Raw genomic sequence first — 27,784 nt, forward strand, 5'->3', positions numbered from 1 at the left:
GGCAGAGGAGGCTAATTTATCAATAAAACTGGAGCTGGTTGTTACAGGTTACCAGGTGCCATGGATAAGAAGTTTTGCTCTGCTTTCAAGCTCCTCCTCTTAGCTGCTTTTGCATCTCCTTGATTTGGGAGAAAAAGAATTGGCTTCCAGGCGATTCTTTTACGTTCCTGGGATATTGGTGTGCTGGGGAGGGTATGAAGCAAACTTTGGTGCTGGGCAACTCTGGGTTTGAGTTTCAGTGTTATGACCCCGAGAGAGCTGGGTCAACTTCCTGCCCCTCAGTTTCCTTATCTGCGACGTGGGAACAGGAGTACATATGATTGGAGGGTTTATTCAAAGGATAAAATGGGAGAGAAAGTGTGTGAAGCTCTTCACCTGGGACATGAGGGCTCCGCAGATGGGAAATGATTTATGGGTCCCAATTACTGTCATGACCATCGCTACTCATGGAGCAGGGCCTGGGCTGAGTTTGCGGTTTGGGTCGGGAGAAGCAACAGGAGAAGGATATGGGGGGACGAGGAGGGGTGCACGGAGGGATGTCTCCTTACCAAAGCCAGTCTGAAAGGGGGTCTCTGAGGGATGAAGGTGGAGCCAGAGGCCTCCAGATGGATAGGGCCTGAGTGCGGGAGGCCCGGGGGCTCGTCCTGGGCTGGCAGGCGAGCAGCTCTCCAGCCACAACTGTGAACTCTGTCTGGGGGTCATGTTCTTCCCCACAGGTTTCCAGCTCCACCTCCCACATCCAGAGTTACCCAAACATTTTCCAAACCAGCCTGACCCCTTTCTAATGTATTCCAGATGCACTTGCAAGAAATTGGAAAAATGCAGAGCCAAGTGGGAAGTTGCACGTTTAGAGCACCAGGTTGGGCCCAAAGATTTTGCCCAGTGGGTACCCGGCGCCAGGGGACGCGTTGCCTCCATTCTTCCTCCTCCCGCATCTCCCCCAGGAGAAGTCTTCCACAGCCCCTTCCCAGAGGTCCCATTTACAGCTGCCCTTGGCGAGGTGGGGTTTGTCTTGGGCATGCACATTGACCCTCAGACCCATCAGTAGGGCTTGGGGTCACTCATTTTCTGAATATTTATTGAGCACCTACTATGATTTGCTTTGTATATATTTTTTAATTGAGATAAAATTGACATGTAACATTGTATTCATTTCAGGGTACTCTATTGATGATTAATGATTTATAAAAACAGTTTTGATCTCACAAACTCCCTGAAAGGATCTAAAGGACCTCCCGGGGGTCCCGGGATCACACCTTGGGAACAGTGTCTTTAAAGGAAAAGTACATGGGTTGATGAGAGCTTCAAACAAGGCAACATGACCCAGCTAGGGGACAAGACAGCAGATTAAAAAGGAGGACATGGGCAAAGCATGTACAAAGGCCCAGTGGTGAGGAATAGCATGATACCCTAGAGGCACTGAAGGAAATACGAATTCTCTGTCTGGGGTATACCGGGGGCAGCTGCAAGTCACCCCACCCCTTAAATTCCTGTCACTAAAAATTTATCGAGATGCTGTGACATGCCAAGTACAGAGCTCATCTCTTCCCTCTTGGAGCTGACAGTCTGGGAGAGGGACAGGATATGCTTATTCCTATCCAGCATTACTGTGATATGTGCAGTGATTGGGGTGCTGGGTTTGATACGTGTGTGTGCAGGAGGGGCACAAATGTCAGATTTGGAAAGTCAAGGTGGCAGGGAGGCTTAACTTCAGTCTTGAAGGGTGAGTAGGGGTGATCCAGGCGCAGGGGATGGTGTGTCTTTACCAAGCTGAAGGACAGCAGTTCTCAAAGGTCTGGAAGCAACAGACAGCATGGGCTTTGGTGGGAATGGGAAGGGTGCACCGTGGAGGGGTGGGGAGACTGGGAAGGGCGATGGCCATTCAGTGCAGTGTGCAGACCAGACCAGTCGACTCTGAGCTCTAAACCCACTGTGGTTTGTTTTAAGATCACAGGCTAAATTCTAAGCCATGACTCCGTATTTTGTGGGTAAGTCACTTTATCCCTTTGGACCAGGTTATAGAGGCTATACTGGTTGGAGTTTAGGAACACAGATTCTGGAGTCTGTCTGCCTGGGCTCAGATCCTAGGTCTGCTATAAACTACCTGTGTCACCTTGGATCAGTCACTCAACCTCTCTGTGACTTATCTCCTCCTCCCTATAATAGGAATAATGCTAGTACCTACCACATATGATTACTGTAGGGAATAAGTGGTTATATGTAGAGTTATAGGACTTAAGTATTATTCTTGACAAATTCCTCATCCCCAAGAGGGATACTCATCCCAGCTTACCCACTTCAGGTGATGCTGTTTAAAGCGTAGCATCTTAGCATTGGCAGCAACCCTGGGGGTTTATCTGGCTCAGAGTCCCATGTGGTTCAGGTGACCTCCAGTGTCCCTGACCATCCGCCCATCCTGGACAAGCGGCTGTTGGGCTGTGCTCGTGCGTGCCCTGTGATGGAGTTGAGAGAACAGGTACTCAAGTGGATGCCCTTCATTCCTGGGAAGGAAACCAGAGGGAGAAATGGAGTCAGAAAAGTGCAAACCTAACATCTATACCTCTTTCTTCCACTTTAGGGAAAGTGATGCGAGTGTGTTTCAACCAAAAAAGAGAAAACCTTCCTCTAGATCTCTATCAGTTCTCTAAAGCACATAGCTGAGCGAGAGCCGAGCAAATCAGCCATGAGAATGGAATGAACTGGAAGATCAGCTGTAACATAATCCAGCTCCGAAGACGGGAAAAGCCACCAGAAGGAAGAAAAATAATGCAGATGGGGTGGACAAGCTCTGTTGCTCTAAATGACACTGGTCCTGTAGCTTCAGAGCACACAGCTGTCACTTATGGTGAAGGGTACAGACCCCTCCTAACCCTGCCTGCTGCTGGGCTGGGGTCCAGGCTGGACACAGCCCTTCCATTCCAGTAACACTTGCTTCTGTGGGATCTGAAAAAGCGGGGCCCTCCCAGGTGTTGGCCGTGTTGGTCACCCAACTCGCTCTTTTGCGAGCAGGTTCACCCAATGGTGGATTATGGAATGAGGAGCCAGGCCTTCTCTCACTGGCCTTCCGGGCTGCTGAGACCCCTGGGCAGAGATGCATTCATGTTACCGAACCAAACTTGGGTCTGCTTGCCCGCGTGCGGTAAAGCCAATAAAGCCAAAAAAAGAATTATTTTTTCGAGTCACATATGGCTTCTCTGACCCCATCAAATAACTTTATTCACACAAACGTCCCTAATTTACAAAGCCTCAGTCATTCATGCACATTAGGGGGATATCTACAGTATTCAAGGAACTTAAATATAATGTATCCTACCAGCCCAAGTAAACCAAGTACCAAAAATATTCATATGTAAAGTTGTTCACACATAGGTCTTAGATTACCAGCTTCTGTGCAAAAAGAGAAAATAAAGCAAAATAGATTTATTACCTAGCCTTTGAAACTAACCTTGTGCCTGGGTTAAAACTTCCCAGACACCCAAGCTGGTCTTTCAATAAAGTGAAACTTTATGGTAATGTGCCAGTACAAGAACAGGCGGCCCATGCTCAAAAACCCCCAACTCCCATAAGGGTTTCAGAAAAGCCTTTTTAAAGGCCAGGTGAGGGAGGGGCATCCTATGGTATGTGCGTGCACCGTTCTTTGATTGGTTGATGGTGAGGTAACAGGGCGGTGTCACAGGGGTTAACATTATCAATCCTTAGGCACCAGTAGGTCTGGGGGCTACAGTGCTCATGGTCATCAAGTAGTTAATTTCTTCCATTTGGTGGTGGTTTAGCATCTGAAAAACTCAGGAAATGTGCATCAGATACCATTATCTAGGTACTTCAGGGAGGAGCTAAAGCAGAGGACATGGGGGAGGGGTCTGTCCCCGGAAGGCCCCATAGGGTCCTGCTCGGTTATATTCATCCTCCGTCAGCCCCAAGATGCAGCTTCTGGTCTCCCTGCACCGAATGACCCACCCACCATGGCTTCTTTCCCTGCTCAACCCCATGGCTTCGTTTCGAAGCACAACCTTGTTATATGATGGAAAGAATGCCTACTGTGCCTTCCTGAGGCTTGTTTTACGACAACACTCAAAGGGTCAAAGGGGGTGCAGGCAGAATAGCTTGGCATAGAGGAGTGTTGGACGTCTGGAGCCGGACTGCACAGGTTTGAACCCTGCCTTCACCAGTTAAAGCTGAGCAATTGGGGCGAGTGACTTACTACAACATGCTCATCTGAAAAGTGGGATAATAAGACCTACCCAGTAGGTTGTAAAGAAGTATAAAAGCACTTGGAATTGTAGGTGCTCAGTAGATATTTGCAAGGGTTGCTGTATGTCAGGCAGTGTGCTCAACCCATTATGTGTGTCACTTAGTCTGATGAGGGTGCCGTTGTAATTGTTCCCATTTGCAGGTGTCAGGTCAATTGCCTAAGCTCCCAGAGCTAGGAAGGTCCACACCCAATTCCAACGGATTCCAAACGCCACGCTCTCACCTGGTTTCCATGTTGCTGCCAACAATAAATGGTTTCCAGTCTTCACTTTGCTACTTTCTGGTTGGGAGACTTTGGTTAAGCTGGTTCCTTCACCTGGACCCTAATTTCCTCCTGCACTAAAAGATAACACAGGGAGGGCTTCCCTGGTGGCGCAGTGGTTAAGAATCCATCTGCCAAGTGCAAGGGACATGGGTTCAAGCCCTGGTCCGGGAAGATGTCACATGCCTCAGAGCAACTAAGCCCGCGCACCACAACTACTGAAGTCCGTGTGCCTAGAGCCCGTGCTCTGCAACAAGAGAAGCCACCACAATGAGAAGCCCGCGCACCACAACTAGAGAAAGCCCGTGAGCAGTAACAAAGACGCAATGCAGCCAAAAAATATAATAATAATACGAGGACTTCCCTGGTGGTCCAGTGGTAGAGAATCTGCCTTCCAATGCGGGGCACTGGGGTTTGATCCCTGGTCAGGGAACTAGGATTCCCACATGCCGGGGGGCAACTAAGCCCACGTGCCACAACTACAGAGCCCACGCACCCTGGAACCAGTGTGCCACAACTAGAGGAGGAGAAAACCCGCCGCCACAGCTAGAGAGAAGTCCGAGCGTCTCTACGAAGATCCCACGTGCCGCAACTAAGACGCAATGCAGCCAAAAATCAATCAGTCAATCAATCTTTAAAAAAAAAAAAAGATAATACAAAGCCTGAGATGTGTAGTGGAGAAGAATGTGACCATGAGGTTGGACTCCACTGAGATCCTGACTTGGCTCTGTTGCTCATTCTTGGGGAGAATTTGACCAAGACATTCCAATGTTCCTGCCTCTGTTTTCCGCATCTCTAAGAATGAAGTAATTTGCCCTGATGGTTTCTGAGGCTCCTCCTATATTGGACATTCTGAGTTGCTTCTGGGGAAGCTGAGGTCCAGAGAGGCTAAGAAAACAGCAGAGCACATAAGTATCAGACCTTACAAAGCTGCCAGGGGCCTCCACTCACAGGCTTGCTGAAAGGTGGCACGGGAATCACAGGGTGAGCCCTCTCTGGGAAGCCGTACCTGACTGAGAGGCCCTTCAAGTGTTGAAGATTGGGGGGGTCACCGGAATTCAGCCTGCCTGGCATTGAGTCCTGGCTTTGCCTCTTACTTGCTGTGTATGTGACACTGTTGGATGAGCCACTTATTCTCTCTAAACTTCAGTTTCCCCATAGGTAAAATGGGGTAGTAATGCCTCCTTCGTAGGGTTGCTGAGGGAGATGAGGTCATTCGTGCAATGTGCTCAGCACTGACCACACCGAGTCTAGCATGTCAAGTGCTGACTGTGGCCGTGAGCCTGTGCCTGATCCGACTTACACTCTAGTCTCCTCGAGGTCAGGCACCTGTCTACCCATATCTGTATCCCCAGGGCCTAGCACAGCATCTGCCGTGCTCATCACATGCCTCTGAAATAGGGCATAAGCTCCTTCCTGTTACAGATGAGGAGTCTGAGACACAGAGAGGGAACAGTCTGTGCCCAAACAGCCAGCTGGTGGAAAAAGCAGTACAGGATCCCTAGCTTCTAGATTTGAGCCAATGGTGCATCCATGGCAGTGCACAAAACCTTGAATTTTGTCAAGACAATCACCTGAAGGTGACTTGAAATGTCTTCACTTAGTGCCACGGAGTGAAGGGTGTGGATTTAATACCTTTGGATCTGTATTGGACCTTGGGAGCTGGTAAACCCTTCTATAAAACTGATTTTGATCACTTATGTGTAGAATCTAAAATATGGCACAAATGAACTTATCTACAAAACAGAAACAGACTCACAGACGTAGAGAACAGACTTCTGGTTGCCACGGGGGAGGGGGTGGGGGAGGGATGGATTGGGAGTTTGGGATTAGCAGATGCAAACTGTTATATATAGAATGGATAAACAAGGTCCTACTGCATAACACAGGGAACTATATTCAATATCCTGTGATAAACCATAATGGAAAAGAATATGAAAAAGAATGTATGTATATGTATAACTGAATCACTTTGCTGTACAGCAGAAATTAACACAATATTGTAAATCAATTATACTTCAATACAATAAACTAAAAAGACCCCTGATTTTGGGAGGTCCTCACAGCCTGAAAGAATGCAGAGGGGATCTCTGCGGTACAAATTGGGTAATTTTATGCTTGCATACTTACAGGATGGGGCTTGCCAAGGAGATGGGGGGCTGGTGCCAGTGTTGTCTGAGAGGTGACCTTGCTAATGGTTCTTCAGTGACCCAAGCAAGTCCAAAGGCTCACAGAAATCTGTAGAGCCCTGCTGTCTACCTAACCGCCCTGGCATTTCCAAGCTGAGCTCTCCTGCTGGAAGCAGGAGGTGGGTTCTCACAGGTCCAGAGCTGCTCCATGTTGAGCAGGAAACACTTTTCATGAGCCCCGTATAATGAGGTGTGGCGACCTCTTGTAATGAAAACTCGTCCTCCCTCTAGGAATGCCGCTTTGTGTCTACTGTGTCTACACAGTAGGCAGTGATGGATGTCTATGACTTGAGGAGATAATGAGAGTAAAGAGATGCTCAAACATGTTTGTCAGATGGCCAAATGGATGTGCACAGAGCATCCCTCTGGTTGGGAGGCGTGGGGCAGACTTAGAGCATCTGGTTACTGGAAGCCATGGCAGCCCCATGGACCATTGGCAGAGAAGCCACAGATTCACCAGTAGGATATTCAGGGTGTCTTTTTAAACACACAGGCTCAGAGAGTGGGTATGTCAGGCCCATCCCCAACGTCTCCCCTGAGTTCTAGACTCTTAGCTGCAACCCCCATTTGACATTTTTCCTTGAGCATCTTAAAGACAAGTTCTCTAGTTACCCTCCCCGCCCCCTCCCCGCCCCGACTCCTACACGCACTGTAACTCCCGGTCCTCTCCATCTCAGCGATGGTGCCACCAACTGCCTAGTTTAAACTGGACATCCAGTCCCCACCCTTAACTCTTCCCTTTCCCCACCTCCAATCCAGCACTGTTTTGTGGGCTCCACCCCCCAAATATATATTGACTCTACACAGGATCTGCATTTCCACACCACCACTTTGGTCTCAGCCACCTTGGTCTCTCTCCTGGCCTCCTGGAAGAGTCAGCTACCCTCTGCTTCCAGCCCTGCTCCCGTGTGGTCCGAGTGATCTGGTCCTGCCCAAGTCTCGTCTCATCAGCCTTCCGTCCTCCCATTCCCACTTGCCCCAGCACAGGCTGATGTTCTGAATCTTCACGCCCAGGGTCTTTGTATTTCTACTGCCTGGAATTTTTTTCCCTCATGGCCCTTCACAAGCTATGTTTTTGTACTCCTTGGGGGTCTCAATTCGAATCACATTTCTCCAGTGATGGTCTCCCTGACCTTGGCCCGCAGTACCTCCACATCTCACCCAGTGATGCGCTCCAGCTGGCTTAGTCAGTAATCATCTTATTTTCCTGTTTAGTCTGTCTTCTGGAACAGCAAACTTTTTCAGTAAAGGGCCAGATAGAAAATATTTTAAGCTCTGTGGCCCTACGGTTTCTGTCACAAAGATTCGACTCTGCCATTTTAGTGTGAAAGAGCACAACCAGACAATATGTAAGTGAATGCATGTGGCTGTGTTGCAATACTTTATCTGTGGACACTGAAACTTGAAACTCATATAATTTTCACGTGTCACAAAATACTCTTTTGATTAAAAAAATCATCAAAAAATGTAACAACCATTCTTAGCTCCTGGACCTTACAGAAATATTCAGTGGGACAGCAGGCTATAGTTTGCCAACCCGTTTTAGAATGTAAGCTCCACGAGGCCAGGCTTCTGTCTGTCTTGTCCATCACAATATCCTAAGTATATAGCAGTTCTTGGCACATAAAAGATGCTCACTAAATATTTGGGGAATAAAAGAAGGCAGAGGAGGCTGTATCTGGAGCTCACTGGGCATATCTCAAACATGTGGCCATCATGTTTCTGAAAACAAGGAATAAAGGAACAAGGATAAAAAGGAAGAACAATCATGAGATAGGTATCTGAAGACCTGTCAACATGACTCTCTGGACATCACGTCCATCCTTCTAGCCAGGATGACACTCGACCACCCATGATCTGTATTTTCTAGGCCTAGAGATTCTTCCAAGTCAAGCAAGAAACCAACAATCCTCTGAACTGGCAACTCGGCCAGGCTGTCAGAATTCTAACCCACGGAAAGGCCATGGACATTTTGTCCTGGCACCGAGAGTTACCATCTGAATAAATTAATATTTACGTGCTTTTATGAGGAAAAATTGTCTTGATCTTTAACAAGGAGAATCAACCTTTCAATCCCACCTGGCCTTTGTATCTCTTTTCATTTTCACCTTGCCCACTGGCTCAGAATAAATATTTCTCTGATTTTTTAAATAGCATTTGTTCCCACAGCTATAGCTTTGAGACAAAATACTTTTCTTAATAATACTCTAAGAGGGAAAATATTTGGCTCTCTCCTCCATAATTTTTGATGGAACCTGTTTATTGCCTTGTGGTCATTCCATTGGCGGTCATTTGATGCTTTGGACTGCCGAATGAGGCCTCATTTGGGCTGTGTCTCTGGACACCAGTAGAAACATTTGGAAAGTTTAAAGAAAACTCAGACAACTGGTTGCACTTGGGGAAAAATATAACTAGATTCTATCTCTCACCTCATATCAGAATCCTGGATGAGTTAAAGATTTAAACAAGAAGAAAATATGAATGAACATTTAAAACATAGTTTTGGGGATATGGACACCTCTAAACATGTTACTGAAGGCAGAAACATAAAGACAATTACATAAGAGTTAAAAAATCTTCAGCACAGACCCCCTCCCCCAAACTCTTAAAGAAAATCTTGAGAAACCGCAACCTTATAGAGTTATTTGCTGACAAATGGTTAATTCATTAAAAAATTTTTTTTGTTTACCCGTTTTGGGGAGAGAACATTTAAATTCTACTTTCTTAGCATATTTCAATTACACAATACAGTGTTATCAACTATAGTCACCATCAGACATTAGTTCCTCAGAACTTTCTCATCTTATAACTGAAATTTTGTACCCTTTTACCAATCTCTCCTTATTTCCCCCATTCCCAGCCCCTGGCAACTACTTTTATACTCTCTGTTTCTATGAGTTTGACTTTTTTTTTTTTTTTTTTTTAAGATTTCACATATAAATGATACCATGCAGAATCTGTCTTTCTCTGTCTGGTTTATATCACCTAGCATAATGCCTTGCAGTTTCATCCATGTTGTTGCAAATGACAAGATTTCTGTATTTTTTAAGGCTAAATAATATTCCATATATATATATATATATACACACACACACACACATATACATACATATATACATATATATAACATTTTCTTGGTCCATTCATCTGTTGATGGACACTTTGTTTCCATACCTTAGTGACTGTGAATAATGCTGCAATGAACATGGGAGTACAGCTATCTCTTCAAGATAATGATTTTGTTTCCTTGGGATATAGACCCAGAAGTGGGATTGCTGGGTCATATGGTAGTTCTATTTTAATGTCTTGAGGAACCCCCATGCTGTGTTCCATAGTGGTTGCACCAGTTTGCATTCCCAACGGCAGCACACAGGGGTTCCCTTTTCTCCACATCCTAGCCAGCATTTGTTATTTTGTCCTTTTGAAAATAGCCATTCTAACCAGTGTAAGGTGATAGCTCATTGTGGTTTTGATTTGCATTTCCTTGATGATTAGCGATGTTAAGCAGGTTTAATTTCTTTAATATATAAAACTAATCATCGAGGGGAAAAAACACCGTTGAAAAATGTGTAGAAACTATGTAGAGGTGTATATTTAAGGATGCTGGCAGAAAAAATGAATGAAGGACATAAGCAGATGACTCACAAAATAAGTTCAACTAGTCAACAAATATTTGAAAAACATGTTCGATCTTATTAGTAATTAAAAAAAAACCCACAAGACAATCCTGAGATACCATGTTCTGCCTGTCAAATTGGAAAAGATAAAAAAGAATGATGGCAAGTGTGTGGTCGACTGCTGGTGAGGCAGCATGGCAACATTTATCCAAAGTTCCAAATTCAACAGTTCTACTTCTAGAAATTAAGATTCACACAGTATTTGGAGAGTTTCCTCCATTTTCATTACCATTAGGATGGGGAGCCTGTACCAAGGATGAGAGAGTGTTTTGAGTAGCAAGACATTGGAGACCTTCTCCATGTTCATCATGGGTGTTGCTTAAGCACATCCACAGTCTAGGTTGCCAAATGCCCAGTAGTTTAACCAACTATCTACCAGCTTGTTGACTAAACTGACATGAATTCAGTCAAAATGATGCCTTGCGGGGAGGGGTGTATGCCTTGTTTCTATTCCATCAGGTATTCATGCCAGGGACACCACTGTTGCTTCTGTGTTGAATTGGAGTCAAAGCATATGAAACACTTTCTACATTAAAGGGTTAAATATATTCATGATCACCCACTGCTGGATTGTTAAAGGCCTAATGCACCAAATGTAAATGTGCCTTTCTTTCGGCCTCCTCCGGTGTCAGGACTTTGTAGAAAATACTATCTTCTACTTTAGCAAGCACCAACTGCACACACACGTAAGCTAGACTTCAGTCCTGGAGTGAACACCAGCATCAAAAACCTTGGAGAATAACATTCCTGCTTGAGGCAATCTAATTAAACTTCTCCTGTCAACTCAAAGTGGCCCCCAATGGACAGATCAAACCTATTTTTAGGTTCCAAGTGTTATAAGAAGAAATATTTAATTAGAATGGGGGATGTTTAAAATAGCTTTCTCTCTTAACATCGGTGCCTGCTGGCTTGTTTTTCCTGATGTCATTAATCACCAGTGAACGGATGTCAGAATTCACAGCTATAGCTCCCCTCGAAATCTGCCTTCTTTGGGTAGTTTGTCCCATAACTCAAAATGCCATGTCTCTCCAGAATTTGGCACTTTCTTGCAAGCCAGTGGCACTGAGAGCTTTAGACAATTGAATTTTGAGCTTTTCTTCAGAATAAGAGCCCCAGGCAGGGTATTTCTCCCATGGAGCTCTGTGGTTCTTGGCATCAGTGGAGAGATGGTCGTGTTCAGACTGAGGAGTAGAGAATGTTCCGTGGTCCTGGGACCAAGAAGGGCTTGATGATGCCTCGGGACCTACGTGAAGAACTGAGCTATATAGAAAGTGATGGAAGGGAGATAATTCGAGCTCCTTTAGGGTTCAAATCTAATTTTTGGTATTCCTTTATAATTTTTCTGGATCAACAAGTTTTTTAGAAATGGGAGAGAACTAGATTTACTTTGCCAATAATTGTGCTATCTAGAAAGTTATATAGATTAGACTTTATTTTTTAAAAAACACAGGAGTACTTAGTAAATGGCTGGCACTGTTCTCAGTGCTTTATGTGTTTTAAACTCACCTAGTCACCACAACAGCCCTTTGAGGTGGTAGTATTATTATTCCCATTTTACAGATGAGGAAACTGAGGTGCAGGAAGGATAAATAACTTTCCCAAATACACTCCCTAGTGGGTGGCAGAACCAGGATTCCAACATAGTCAGTCTGGCTCTGGAGTTGGGTGCTTAGCCATGTCTTCCATTTTATTACTTTATGATTAATAAGGACACACTTTCTTTATTCCCAATAGATTTTAAGTGGTGCATATCTCCTAGAACTTCACCTGCTGGCTTCCTACAAATTATTGCCCTTCTCCCAAACTCAAAAGCTGTTAGAAAGTCATTATTTGTGAGAGGACAAGGCACTTTTATATGGCACTTGTGGGAGTATGAATTAAATCTGTTTGACCCTTTAGTCCAATGTTTCTACTTCTAGAAATGGATCTAAGGAAATAATCTAAGATGTATATAGAGAAATCTGTTTAAAGTGAACAGACACTTGTTTCTAGTATCATCAGAACCTAGAACAGTTTCTGGCACATAGTGGGCATTTGGTAAAGAATTATTAAGTGAACAAACTGCAAATTACAAGCAAATGAAAAACAAAGATACAAACAAAACCTCAAGGTCCACCCAGAGGATGAAATAATTTTATATCTCTGATGGTCTTCTATACAGACATTAGAAATCATGTTTGTAGAAGGAATTTCATTAATAGCAGCTTTTACACAATCTATTAAGTGAATAAATCAAGCACCGAAAGATTAGGGACATTATTTTCTTGGGTTCCTATAGTACAACAACCACTCTTAGCAGGAAAATGGTGTGTTTATAGATTTTTCCCAATTAATAAATCACTTATTCACTGTAAGAGGTATGTTTAAAATTATTCACATTTTACATTTTATTGTTTTAATGTGTATTTATAGCTTTAAACAATCTGTTTGATTCATTTCAAAACATCACCAGTAGTTATCTGCTTGGCAAGTTGTGAATGGCTGTTATTCTATCCTTCGGATTTGGAATGTGTCTCACCTTTTCTACAATAAATATATGTACTTTTGTAATCAGAAGAAATAAATGTTTAAAATTTTACCTTCCATGGGGTCAAAAGGAAGGAACAAAGATAACTAAGGACAGAAGAAATGTGTTGATAGGAAAAATACCAAAAAGTTAATAGTGGTTGTATTTACCTGGGGGGATTAAGATTAGCATTTCACTTCTTTTAATTGATATAGGCTTTCCAATTGTATAATAATGAACATATATTATTTAAACAATATAACATTTATTTTTTTAATGGAAAAAGTAGAGTCTGGGTGGGGGAGTTTTAAAATTGGCTGCAACATCTGCCACTGGTTAGGGAGGTTCACTTTGGTCTCCACACAGGACACTCGCCTCTCCTACCCGCCCCCCAGCCCTTATGATCCTGGCCATCTTGCTGACCAGTTGGGGACTACCATGCCTCCAGGATTCTGGCATCTGGTAGATGTTCACATGTTTGTTTAATGACTAAACTAAATAGCTGTGGAGTAAATTGTTAATTTAATATTTAAAAATGTGTTCTGTTTGCTTTGTGAGGCACAGTTTTCTTACCATGTCCCTCACCTATGATAATCCCTCGTCTCCAGGCTGGGATATCCACTTCCTGGTGTGTTTCAGGTTGTTGTGCGTTATGTCCTCTTCATACACCAAGGGGATTGGGGGCATCAGCAGCCCCTGTTCAGAGAGAAGCCTTTGAACCACCTGGAGGAGGGAGAACTTGCCTGGGAGACTCATGGCTAGGCTCTGACCCCTACCTTCTGAGGGTGTTGAGCCACCTATGCTGGAATTTTTGGTGGCGGGGTTGGGGGTGACAGTGAAGGCTGAAGAATAGTCACAAAGCTCAGAATGGCCACTGGGGGTCAGTCTTATGCATGGGAGGTACGATGGTCCCCAGCACCCCTCCTCCCCCAGTATCTTCCCAGCTCACAAACTGGTCACTGAGATTCTGCCACAGGAGATACACCTTTTTGGTTTAAGATTTCTGCCAGCGCTAATATTTAAATACTGTCAAACATTTACATTTCAATGTGACTGAAGGTTCTGAAAGCACATTGGGTAGGAAAGTATTGGGGATGGCCTATTGCCTCTTCTTTGTCAGGTTTTGCCTTAGGAGCTTTACAGAGTAACCACAGAATTTATCCTCCAAACTGGGATGCTTCTGAGAGTGAAAAGAGATGCTCATTTGATGGATGGGGTGCCAGGGCAACAGGCAAAAACTGGGAGTGTCTTGCATCAACGGGTTTGCATGGTCTCCTCATGTATGGATATATCACGTTTGTAGCAATGAGAAATTATCCTGCCCATTTAGACGAGGGAACTAAGGTTCAGAGAAGTCAAGAAACATGTCCAACGACCTTGGTTTCAAAGACTGTGCTCTTTTATCCCCTTAAGGCTCAAGGTCAGTGGGCTCCTGGAAATCAACAGGAAAGGGATATCACTGTGGGGAGAGTGGGAGAGGACTTGAACAGGATAAAACGAGGACCGACCCAATGGTACTTTGTTAGCTTGGTGATTTTTGCCAGGACCAGCTCTGGACGCAGTCTGGAAGGTATGTGCGGTAAGGCTCACGGTTGAAAAAGTCCCCTGACCCTTTGCTGCTCTGCCTCAAAGGTGCCTCATCATGAGGTGTCAGGCCACCTGTGTAGGAACTGTGTGTCCCTCTCTTGTGCTGTGTGTGTGGCCTGCCAGGAGGCCAGAACTCTGCTTCCTTTGTGTTATGTTCCCTCCATGCTGTTGCCTTTCTGTCTCTCAGGTCAAGGGTACGAGTGGGAGGGTCTCTCACACAGCTTGCATGAGAGTCTAGGGTCTCTCTCACGTTGTCAGGTTTTGAAAATTTCCCTGGACTTTGCCTTATGAATGAGGGAAAGAGAGGAACTTATTTCATGTCCTGGAAAGTCTTTTGTCACAGACGCCAAGGAGGGTTTGAGGCACCCATGCTTCATTGCAGGGCCTGGGATTCCAGGGGAGGAACAAGGGTGCTTAGCATTTATCTCATACATTAGGAAAGGCGTTTCCCTGAGAGGGGAACACACTTCCTCCCATGGCATGTAAGTGACCACCTCCCTACATTTCCATGCTAGGGCCCATCCCAAGTATGGAGAACTGACCAACAAAACCATGTTCACCTGGTGGAATTCATTCCACAAGTACTAAGGCTGATGCTTCTCAACTCCCATTTTTTCATGTCTATTCACATATCTTTGGTCTTCACGTCTTGGCCTCCTCCTTATGAAGTGGTCATCAGAGCTGAGCCTGAACTCTTACCTGGAGACTTTGGGATGCCCCAAGGAGATATTATGGCAGGAAGAGACCACCCTGCCACTCACCACCAAAGAGACAGTCATTATGACCCAAGAGCTCCTGACTGCACTGAACCAGACAGAGCTCCCTGTGTACCTTTTGAGAAAGTCCAAAGCCCTCACAGATACCTCTGTTCTTTTTCTAGGGCTCCCTCCTTACGGTCACCTCTAGATCTGAGCTCCTTGTTCTTTTGCATTTATTTTGTAAAATGTATTGTCTCACCGTGCTGCATTTTCTCATTATCCCACTCTGTTCTAGGTTGAACCAGGAGTTCACCCATTTCCACCAAAAAACAAAAACAAAAACAAAACAAAACCCAATTCTAGGTTCTGGGAAAGTGGTAGTGGATGCATCTTTTTTAATCTTTCCAAATTCCTCCATACAAAAAGGACAGTTGGATAGCAAAGCCATAAACCAACGGTCAACATTTACCAAACATCTCAACATTTACCAAACATCTCAACTTACCAAGGTAGTCCTACAAACTCCCAAATGGAAGGAGTGAGGATAAACCATCAAGAACCACAAGACTCCCAGGGATCAGTGTCTATGTAGCAGAAACAGAGGGTAGCAACAGGGCATCTGATGGGCTTGAGAACAGGAAAACCTGGAAATATCCCACTGGCAACACGGTTGGCCAATTCAGGAATGGTAGTTGAACCTGGGGGAGGGGCTTGTGCTCCCTAATCACAGGTGAGGGCCAGAGCGCCCCAGTAAGGTTAAGAGGGGCAGGAGCAGCCTAGCAGCCTAGCCCCTGTGAACTCCAGAAACTGATCCACTCAAAAACATCAGCAGCTCCTTAGTGTATAGAGAGTTAATCCTAGACTTTTTTTTTAGCTTGACATTCAAACCCTTTGATAGTTTCACCCTAGTGTGCCTTTCCGGTATAATTTCCAACCACATCTTTTGATTTGCCCTCTATGCCAACTACTCTGTTCTCAGGGGTTCCATTTGCCTTCTCCAATTCCTTGGGTCTTGCATTTCACTCAGCCCTCATGGTATGGCTCAGGTGAATTCTAGATAACATCACTGAAATGTGCAGGCTCAAGACACAGTTGGTGTCTCTCGGTTAACTTTTGGCACAAAATTTTTATAAATACAAATTCCTTTTGGAAGAGAATACTGCTTCTGCCAGACAAAGTTTACTTAGTTCCACAAACAACAGTAGGACACTTATCGCTGTAGTTCTTGTTATAACACACAAGTCTCCCTTGACTTTCTCCTACTTTAAAATAATTAAATCATGTTTTTATTAAAAAATCCATCCCATTTGCTTGATTTCTGAAATAATGATAGGGCATTTCCGTTTGCCCAGGGAGTACCAGCCAAGGTCAAGGTCCACATAAGGTGTGGACCTTCACCAGTTCTGAAGATTCCCGGGGGGAAATGAATGCCCATGTAGGAGGCTTGAGACAGTAAACTTGATGTCCTCCTGGTGACTCTGGCTTTTCCCTGACCCATGGTCCCATGGGATGTGAACAGAACTGCCCTTGTTGAGAGAAGGCATGGATGCAACATTTTCCATTTCTTTCACCAAACATAAGTGTATGATGGGAGGAAGATTTTGATATGCAGAATCCCACCACGTCCTCAGTCAGAGACACAGATGTACCATATGATTTTGAGCGTGGCACCCAGGATTTGGGTCTAGTTCAAGCACGCAGCTCATAAAAGCCCAGACAATAAAAAGTGAAGATGTAAAAGATAAAAGGGTTGCTTTCAGATGCCATAAAATATTGTTTAAAACCCTTCTTAACCATAGCGTTCTAACCTTTACATTTCCATTTTTATGCATGGAAAAAAGGACTGTTCAGTATTTGTACTAACCGAGCCTCAGGAAATGAACATCTTCTGGCCATTAAAAGCAGGTTCTACTAGTTCAGTAATGGCATCTGAATCACTCTCTTCGCAATCCTGGGCTTGCATCTGAATCACTCTCTTTGCAATCCTGGGCTTGCCGTCATACATTGGAATGCGTTCATTTCCTTGCGCTCAGGACCCTGCTAATGCTTTAATTCCTGTAGGTAAATCCTGTGGGAAAAAGTAATACTGCATCTGAAATTTCTGACAAAAATACATGCAAGTTTTTTTTTTTTTTTTTTTTTTTTAATAACAGGAGATTTGTTGTAGCTGTTTTAAGATAGCAACCATTGTGGAGACCTCTTGAGTACAATTATGGTTAGACTTGAACCTTTAAATATTTAGCTAATGCTATTTTCTAGGTATCATTTAAATTAATAGCAAAATAATAATGATAAAAAATAATAGCTTATTACATCATGCATTTTCTATGGATTAAGCCCTGTGCTTTTTAAATCTTCCCAACATGTCTGGGGCAGGTACTGATGGTTAGCTCCATTTTATAGGTAAAGAAAGTGAGACTTAGAGGTAAAATTAACTTGCCTGAGGTCAGACAGTGCCAGAATTTTATTCCAAATCTGTCTGGCTCAGAAGCCCAATTTCTTAATCACTTTTGATGTACTGTATTTTGCCCACTTGAAATTTTTATAAAATGCAAAACACAATTCCTTAAAACCAGAAACTGTGTTTAAAATATAAAACCATCTCCGTTTTGACTCTGAAGTTGGGCAACCACACTGTTCCCTATGTAAAGGCATTGTAGTCACAATAACTAGTTTAATTGCCTGGGTTTTAGTTTTTTCATTGGCAAAATTAAGAAATTGAGCCAAAAACACCTTTTCCTTCTGACATTCAGTCATTTGTCTGTTCAGCTAATGTTTATTTGGATATCTACTATAAGGAAAGACCGGGTGATCTAATCATAATAATGGACTAATGAGGTATGATCCCTAAGTGTAAAGAGCTCAGTTTAATGGAAGAGAAGAATTCACCAACGAACCATCAGAATCCAATGTAGTCTGTGCTGTAAAAGGTATGTGTGCATGTGTGTGTGTACACATACATATAAAAACACACACAATCATACGTATACATACGTATGCACAGACACATACACATACACACATACACACACACACACACCTATGGGAACAGAGTAGAGGCAGGGACTTAGGAATTGGGTGTTTCACACAAGTGTGACAATAATTCCATGAGGAGAAGGGGCCGAGTCTGTTTTTAGTCCCCCTGTGTCTTGGGCCTGGCAGATCAGTACATACTTGTTGAATGATGGCATGAATGAAAATGAGACATAATCTGCGTTGTAAAGGAATCATGGAGGTTCACCAGGTGGAGAAGAGGGGGTAGAACACACATTCCAGGTGGCAGGAACAGCATGTACAAAAGTAAGGAGCACATACAAATTCATGGTGGTTTGAGCAAGGCCTTGGAAGCTTGGCTCCAAAAGGAGGGTGCATGTGGGGAAGCAGCAGAAAACAAGGTTACAAAAGGTAAATTTTGGCCAGGTTCATGGTGGGTCCAAAGCCATGGGTTTGGGTGAGGTGTGACTCTGCAGAGTTCTTTCAGTGGGGAGAACCTGTAGCTCTGGATGCCTTACTTATTCACAGCTATTGGACCCAAAGTAATGTAATATGACTACTTAGCAGATAAAAGGGTAACAGTGGAAACTCCACTAGGAAAAGATATTGTGGGTGGGCTCCCTTTTTCAGGGGAAAAAAAGATATTACCAACTTAAATCAGAGGAGCAGTAAGAATTATTAACATTAAACAACAGGTAGTCAGATTGAACCTGAGTACAGGAACCTGTTTGGAGGCAGGAAGTTCTTGTGTCTGTGAAGGTCTGTCCGTCCACTAGGAGAACCGAGAGTAAGAGTAAAAGTAAGGCATCCTTGGAAATGTGATTTTTCAGTCCCACCCATTAACAGGTAGGAGCCTGTTTCCCCATTCCCTGAATCTGGGCTGGCTTTATAAATTGTATTGAAATAGTAGTGAGGGAGGGCCAATTCTGAGCCCAGGCCTCAAGAGACCTTGCTTGCTTCCATTCACTCTCTTGTAACACTGCTGCCAACACGTGAACAAGCCTGGGCTAGCTTGATGGTTGTCACCCCAAATTGAAACCCAGCCAATCTCTAGAGGCATGGCTGAGGCCATCCTAGACCAGCCAGCCCCCAGCCAGCTCACGAGCTGCACATGAACAAGCTTAGTTGAGTCCAGCCTCACTCAGCAGAACTGTCCAGGCAGCCAGAAGACTCATGAGCAAGAATAGATGGTAGTTGTTTTAAGGTAAAAACAAAGGAACGAAGGGAGGGAGGGAGGGAGGAAGGAAGGAAGGAAGGAAGGAAGGAAGGAAGGAAGGAAGGAAGGAAGGAAGGAAGGAAGGAAGGAGAAAAGGGAGAGAGGGAAGGAGGGAGGGGGAAGGAAGGAAGGGAAGGAGGGAGGGAGCAAATGTGATAGAAAAGGGTGATGATGAGTTGCCTAGCATCTAGCTCTTACTATGGGTTAAGTCCTGGGCTACCCACTTTACATACCTTATTTCACTTAATTAGTTCTTGGTTATATCACATTTGTTCATAAATGCATCAAATCTCTCTTCAAAGGAAAGTCTGATTCCAAAAACTTCCAACTTGATTTACCAAGCTGCATGCCAGAAGGATTTTATTCAAAGGTTTTGGAATCAGACAAATCTGGGTTTCAATTCCAAATTCTCTCTTGCCCTCTGTATAACCTGAGGTAATGTATTTAACACAAACCCCAGTGTCAATTTCTGCACCTGAAAAAGTGTTATTAAATAATACTTACGGGGAGACCTACAAGATGGCAGAAGAGTAAGATGCAGAGCTCACCTTCCTCCCCACAAATACATCAGAAATACATCTACATGTGGAACAACTCCTACAGAACACCTACTGAATGCTGGCAGAAGACCTCAGACCTACCAAAAGGCAAGAAACTCCCCATGTACCTGGGTAGGGCAAAAGAAAAAAGAAAAAATAGAGACAAAAGAATAGGGACGGGACCTGCACCAGTGGGAGGGAGCTGTGAAGGAGGAAAGGTTTCCACACACTAGGAAGCCCCTTCGCGGGCGGAGACTGCGGGTGGCGGAGGGGGAAGCTTCGGAGCCGCGGAGGAGAGGCAGCAACAGGGTTGCGGAGGGCAAATCGGAGAGGTTCCCACACACAGGATCGGTGCCGACCAGCACTCACCAGCCCGAGAGGCTTGTCTGCTCACCCGCTGGGACGGGTCGGGGGCTGGGAGCTGAGGCTCAGGCTTCGGAGGTCAGATCCCAGGGAGAGGACTGGGGTTGGCTGCGTGAACGCAGCCTGAAGGGGCTAGTGTGCCACAGCTAGCCAGGAGGGAGTCCAGGAAAAAATCTGGAACTGCCGAAGAGGCAAGAGACCATTGTTTTGGAGTGCGCAAGGAGAGGGGATTCAGAGCACTGCCTAAACGAGCTCCAGAGACGGGCGTGAACCGAGGCTATCGGCGCGGACACCAGAGACGGACTTGAAATGCTAAGGCTGCTGCTGCCGCCACCAAGAGGCCTGTGTGCAAGCACAGGTCACTATCCACACCTCCCCTCCCAGAGCCTGTGCAGCCCGCCACTGCCAGGGTCCCATGATCCAGGGACAACTTCCCCGGGAGAACACATGGAGCTCTTCAGGCTGTTGCAATGTCACGCTGGCCTCTGCCACCACAGGCTCGCCCCGCATCCGTACCCCTCCCTCCCCCCGGCCTGAGTGAGCCCGAGCCTCCGAATCAGCTGCTCCTTTAACCCTGTCCTGTCTGAGCGAAGAACAGATGCCCTCAGGCGACCTACACACAGAGGCGGGTCCAAATCCAAAGCTGAAACCCCAGAGCTGTGCGAACAAAGAAGAGAAAGGGAAATTTCTCCCAGCAGCCTCAGGAGCAGCGGATTAAATCTCCACAATCAACTTGATGAACCCTGCATCTGTGGAATACCTGAATAGACAGCGAATCATCCCAAAATTGAGGCGGTGGACTTTGGGAGCAATGATATATATATATTTTTCATTTTCCTCTTTTTGTGAGTGTGTATGTATATGCTTCTTTGTGTGATTTTGTCTGTATAGCTTTGCTTTTACCATTTGTCCTATGGTTCATGTCTGTCTGTATTTTTTTTTTTTTTTTAGTATAGTTTTTAGCACTTGTTATCATTGGTGGATCTGTTTTTTGGTTTCATTGCTCTCTTCTTTCTCTCTCTCTCTTTTTTTTTCTTTTTTTATTACTTTTTAATTTCTTTTAATTTTAATAATTATTTTTTATTTTAATAACATTGTTTTATTTTATTCTTTCTTTCTTTTTTCTCCCTTTTCTTCTGAGCTGTGTGGCTGACAGGGTCTTGGTGCTCCGGCCGGGTGTCAGGCCTGAGCCTCTGAGGTGGGAGAGCCGAGTTTGGGACATTGGTCCTCCAGAGACCTCCTGGCTCCATGTAATATCAAATGGAGAAAGCTCTCCCCGAGATCTCCATCTCAACACTAACACCCAGGTCCACACAATGACCAACAAGCTACAGTGCTGGACACCCTATGCCAAACAACTAGCAAGACAGGAACACAACCCCACCCATTAGCAGAGAGGCTGCCTAAAATCATAATAAGGTCACAGACACCCCAAAACACACCACCGGGCATGGTCCTGCCCACCAGAAAGACAAGATCCAGCCTCAACCACCAGAACACAGGCACCAGTCCCCTCCACCAGGAAGCCTAGACAACCCACTGAACTAACCTTAGCCACTGGGGGCAGACACCAACAACAACGGGAACTATGAAACTGCAGCCTGTGAAAATGAGACCCCAAGCACAGTAAGTTAAGCAAAATGAGAAGACAAAGAAATACACAGCAGATGAAGGAGCAAGGTAAAAACCCACCAGACCAAACAAATGAAGAGGAAATAGGAAGTCTACCTGAAAAAAAATTCAGAATAATGATAGCAAAGATGATACAAAATCTTGGAAATAGAATGGAGAAAATACAAGAAACGTCTAACAAGGACATAGAAAAACTAAGAAGCAAACAAACAATGATGAAAAACACAATAAATGAAATTAAAAATTCTCTAGAAGGAATCAATAGCAGAATAACTGAGGCAGAAGAACGGATAAGTGACCTGGAAGATAAAATAGTGGAAATAACTACTGCAGAGCAGAATAAAGAAAAAAGAATGAAAAGAATTGAGGTCAGTCTCACAGACTTCTGGGACAACATTAAACACACCAACATTCGAATTATAGGGGTCCCAGAAGAAGAAGAGAAAAAGAAAGGGACTGAGAAAATATTTGAAGAGATTATAGTTGAAAACTGCCCTAATATGGGAAAGGAAATAGTCAAGTCCAGGTAGTGCAGAGAGTCCCATACAGGATAAATCCAAGGAGAAACACACCAAGACAAATATTAATCGAACTATCAAAAATTAAATGCAAAGGAAAAATATTAAAAGCAGCAAGGGAAAAACAACAAATAACATACAAGGGAATCCCCATAAGGTTAACAGCTGATCTTTCAGCAGAAACTCTGCAAGCCAGAAGGGAATGGAAGGACATATTTAAAGTGATGAAAGGGAAAAACCTACAACCAAGATTACTCTACCCAGGAAGGATCTCATTCAGATTTGACGGAGAAATTAAAACCTTTACAGACAAGCAAAAGCTAAGAGACTTCAGCACCACCAAACCAGCTTTACAACAAATGCTAAAGGAACTTCTCTAGGTGGGAAACACAAGAGAAGGAAAAGACCTACAATAACAAACCCAAAACAATTAAGAAAATGGTCATAGGAACATACATATCAATAATTACCTTAAATGTAAATGGATTAAATCTTCCAACCAAAAGACACAAACTAGCTGAATGCATACAAAAACAAGATCCGTATATATGCTGTCTACAAGAGACCCACTTCAGACCTAGGGACACATACAGACTGAAAGTGAGGGGATGGAAAAAGATATTCCATGCAAATGGAAATCAAAAGAAAGCTGGAGTAGCAATTCTCATATCAGACAAAATAGACTTTAAAATAAAGACTATTACAAGAGACAAAGAAGGATACTACATAGTGATCAAGGGATCAATCCAAGAAGAATATATAACCATTGTAAATATTTATGCATCCATCATAGGAGCACCTCAATACATAAGGCAACTGCTAACAGCCATAAAAAGGGAAATCGACAGTAACACAATCATAGTAGGGGACTTTCACACCCCACTTTCACCAATGGACATATCAACCAAAATGAAAATAAATAAGGAAACACAAGCTTTAAATGACAAAGTAAACAAGATGGACTTAACTGACATTTATAAGATATTCCATCCAAAAACAACAGAATACACCTTCTTCTCAAGTGCTCATGGAACATTCTCCAGGAGGAATCATATCTTGGGTCACAAATCAAGCCTTGGTAAGTTTAAGAAAATTTAAATCGTATCAGGTATCTTTTCCAACCACAATGTTATGAGACTAGATATCAATTACAGGAAAAAAACTGTAAAATATACAAACACATGGAGGCTAAACAATATGATACTAAATAACCAAGAGATCGCTGAAGAAATCAAAGAGGAAATCAAAAGAATACCTAGAAACAAATGACAATGAAAACACGATGGCCCAAAGCATATGGGATGCAGCAAAAGCAGTTCTAAGGGGGAAGTTTATAGCAATACAATCCTACCTCAAGAAACAAGAAAAATCTCAAATAACAACCTAACCTTACACCTAAAGCAATTAGAGAAAGAAGAACAAAAAAAAACCCTCAAAGTTAGCAGACGGAAAGAAATCAGAAAGATCAGATCAGAAAGAAGTGACAATAGAAACACATGAAAAAGAAATGAAGGAAATGATAGCAAAGATCAATAAAACTGAAAACTGGTTCTTTGAGAAGATAAACAAAATTGATAAACCACTAGCCAGACTCATCATGAAGAAAAGGGAGAAGACTCAAATCAACAGAATTAGAAATGAAAAAGGAGAAGTAATAACTGACACTGCAGAAATACAAAGAATCGTGAGAAATTACTACAAGCAACTCTATGCCAATAAAATGGACAACCTGGGAGAAATGGACAAATTCTTAGAAAAGCACAACCTTCTGAGACTGAACCAGGAAAAAATAGAAAGTATAAACAGACCAATTACAAGCACTGAAATTGAAACTTTAATTTAAAATCTTCCAACAAACAAAAGCCCAGGAACAGATGGATTCACAGGCAAATTCTATCAAACATTTAGAGAAGAGCTAACACCTATCCTTCTCAAACTCTTCCAAAATATAGCAGAGGGAGGAACACTCCTAAACTCATTCCACGAGGCCATTACCCTGATACCAAAACCAGACAAAGATGTCACAAAAAAAGAAAACTACAGGCCAGTATCACTGAAGAACATAGATGCAAAAATCCGCAACAAAATACTAGCACACAGAATCCAACAGCACATTAAAAGGATCATACACCATGATCAAGTGGGGTTTACCCCAGGAATGCAAGGACTCTTCAATATACGCAAATCAATGTGGTACACCATAGTAAGAAATTGAAGGATAAAAACCATATGATCATCTCAATAGATGCAGAAAAAGCTTTTGATAAAATTCAACACACAGTTATGATAAAAACCCTCCAGAAAGTAGGCATAGGGGGAACTTACCTCAACATAATAAAGGCCATATATGACAAACCCACAGCCAACATCATTCTCAATGGTGAACAAGTGAAACCATTTCCACTAAGATCGGGAACAAGACAAGGGTGCCCACTCTCACCACTATTATTCAACATAGTTTTGGAAGTTGTAGCCACAGAAGTCAGAGAAGAAAAAGAAATAAAAGGAATCGAAATTGGAAAGAAGAAGTAAAAGTGTCACTGTTTGCAGATGACATGATACTATACATAGAGAATCCTAAAGATGCTACCAGAAAACTACTAGAGCTAATCAATGAATTTGGTAAAGTAGCAGGATACAAAATTAATGCACAGAAATCTCTTGCATTCCTATACACTAATGATGAAAAATCTGAAAGAGAAATTAGGGAAACACTCCCATGTACTCTTGCAACAAAAAGAATAAAATAACTAGGAATAAACCTACCTAAGGAGACAAAAGACCTGTATGCAGAAAACTATAAGACACTGATGAAAGAAATTAAAGATGATACAAACAGATGGAGAGATATACCATGTTCTTGGATTGGAAGAATCAACATTGTGAAAAGGACTATACTACCCAAAGCAATCTACAGATTCAATGCAATCCCTCTCAAACTACCACTGGCATTTTTCACAGAACTAAAACAAAAAATTTTGCAATTTGTATGGAAACACAAAAGACCCCGAATAGCCAAAGCAATCTTGAGAAAGAAAAACAGAGCTGGAGGAATCAGACTCCCTGAGTTCAGACTATACTACAAAGCTACAGTAATCAAGACAATATGGTACTGGCACAAAAACAGAAATATAGATCAATGGAACAGGATAGAAAGCCCAGAGATAAACCCACACACACACGGTCACCTTATCTTTGATAAAGGAGGCAAGAATATACAATGGAGAAAAGACAGCCTCTTCAATAAGTGGTACTGGAAAAACTGGACAGCTACGTTGTAAAAGAATGAAATCAGGACACTTCCTAACACCATACACAAAAATAAACTCAAAATTGATTAAAGTCCTAAATGTAAGGCCAGACACTATAAAATTCTTACAGGGAAACATAGGCAGAACACTCTGACATAAATCACAGCAAGAGCCTTTTTGACCCACTTCCTAGAGAAATGGAAATAAAAACAAAATAAACAAATGGGATCTAATAAAACTTAAAAGCTTTTGCACAGCAAAGGAAACCATAAACAAGACAAAAAGACAACCCTCAGAATGGGAGAAAATATTTGCAAACGAAGCAACTGACAAAGGATTAATCTCCAAAATATACAAGCAGCTCATGCAGCTCAATATCAGAAAAACAAACAACCCAATCCAAAAATGGGCAGAAGACCTAAATAGACATTTCTCCAAAGGAGATAAACAGATTGCTAACAAACACATGAAAGGATGCTCAACAGCACTAATCATTAGAGAAATGCAAATCAAAACTACGAGGTATCACCTCACACCAGTCAGAATGGCCATTATCAAAAAATTACAAACAATAAATGCTGGAGAGGGTGTGGAGAAAAGGGAACCCTCTTGCACTGTTGGTGAGAATGTAAATTGATACAGCCACTATGGAGAACAGTATGGAGGTTCCTTCAAAAACTAAAAATAGAACTATCAATCATACCACCCAGCAATCCCACTAGTGGGCATGTACCCTGAGAAAACCATAATTCAAAGAGTCATGTACCACAATGTTCATTGCAGCTCTATTTACAATAGCCAGGACATGGAAGCAACCTGTGTCCATCGAGAGAGCAATGGATAAAGAAGATGTGGCACATATATACAATGGAATATTACTCAGCCATAAAAAGAAACGAAACTGAGTTATGTGTAGTGAGGTGGATGGACCTAGAGTCTGTCATACAGAGTGAAGTAAGTCAGAAAGTGAAAAACAAATACCATATGCTAATGCATATATATGGAATCTAAAAAAAAAAAATGGTTCTGAAGAACCATGGGGCAGTACAGGAATAAATATGCAGACGTAGAGAATGGACTTGAAGACATGGGGAGGGGGAAGGGTAAGCTGTGAAGAAGTGCGAGAGTGGCATTGACATATATACACTACCAAATGTGAAATAGATAACTAGTGGGAAGCAGCCGCATAGCACAGGGAGATCAGCTCGGTGCCCTGTGACCACCTAGAGGGGTGGGATAAGGAGGGTGGGAGGGAGACGCAAGAGGGAGGAGATATGGGGATATATGTATGTGTATAGCTGATTCACTTTGTTATAAAGCAGAAACTAACACACCATTGTAAAGCAATTATACTCCAATAAAGATATTAAAAAAATAATAATACTTACACCTTTGAGTACTATTCAGGCATAAAAAAGAAATGGGGGGAGGGTGGAAGAATTGGATGTAAGTGGTCAAACAGTACAAAATTCCAATTATAAGATAACTGGAACACATACAACTGAGGATATAATGTTCGACATGATGACTACAGTTAACATTGCTGTATGGTATATTTTTAAAATGCTAAGAGAGTAGATCCTGAAAGTTCTCATCACACGGAAAAAAACTTTTTTTTTTGGTATTTGTATGAGACGTTGCATGTTAACTAAACTTATTGCGGTAATCATTTTCACAGTATAAGTCAGTGAGGTCAATATATGCTGTACACCTTAAATTTACACAGTGCTGCATGTTAATTATACCTCAATAACATGGAAAGAAAAAAATTAATACTTACCCTCTTATTGCATGAGGATTAAATGAGTTCTTAATCCAAGTGCCTGTCATGGTGCCAGCAAGTACCAGTGACCAGCAGTGACAGCTACCTTATCATTGCTGCCTGTGAATTTGAACAAGGTACACATCGAGGGAAAGAATATTTTATAGCAGAGGTTCTCACCCTGTTTCCAGCCTGCACCCTCATGACCTCACGACTTCGGGCATGACACACTCACTCCGTGGGCACTCCCCGGCTTATGTTTAATTTCTTGTACTTCATTTTTCTCTCAGTTAAGGTATATATCAGAGAGTGAAAGTGACATCATAGGCACAACCTTTA

General features: G+C 43.0%; 1 long non-coding RNA gene across 1 annotated transcript; it reads right to left on the reverse strand.

Moving 5' to 3' along the window:
* Nucleotides 1-1,211: 1,211 nt before the first annotated feature.
* On the reverse strand, nt 1,212-27,784 carry LOC137773895 (uncharacterized). The gene is made up of 3 exons (XR_011075746.1): nt 27,464-27,784; nt 17,035-17,238; nt 1,212-2,501 (listed from the first exon to the last, which is right to left on the reverse strand). It is a non-coding gene; the product is annotated as an uncharacterized lncRNA (long non-coding RNA).

Source organism: Eschrichtius robustus, chromosome 12 (genome assembly GCF_028021215.1).
Source record: "Eschrichtius robustus isolate mEscRob2 chromosome 12, mEscRob2.pri, whole genome shotgun sequence".
Taxonomy (NCBI): domain Eukaryota; kingdom Metazoa; phylum Chordata; class Mammalia; order Artiodactyla; family Eschrichtiidae; genus Eschrichtius; species Eschrichtius robustus.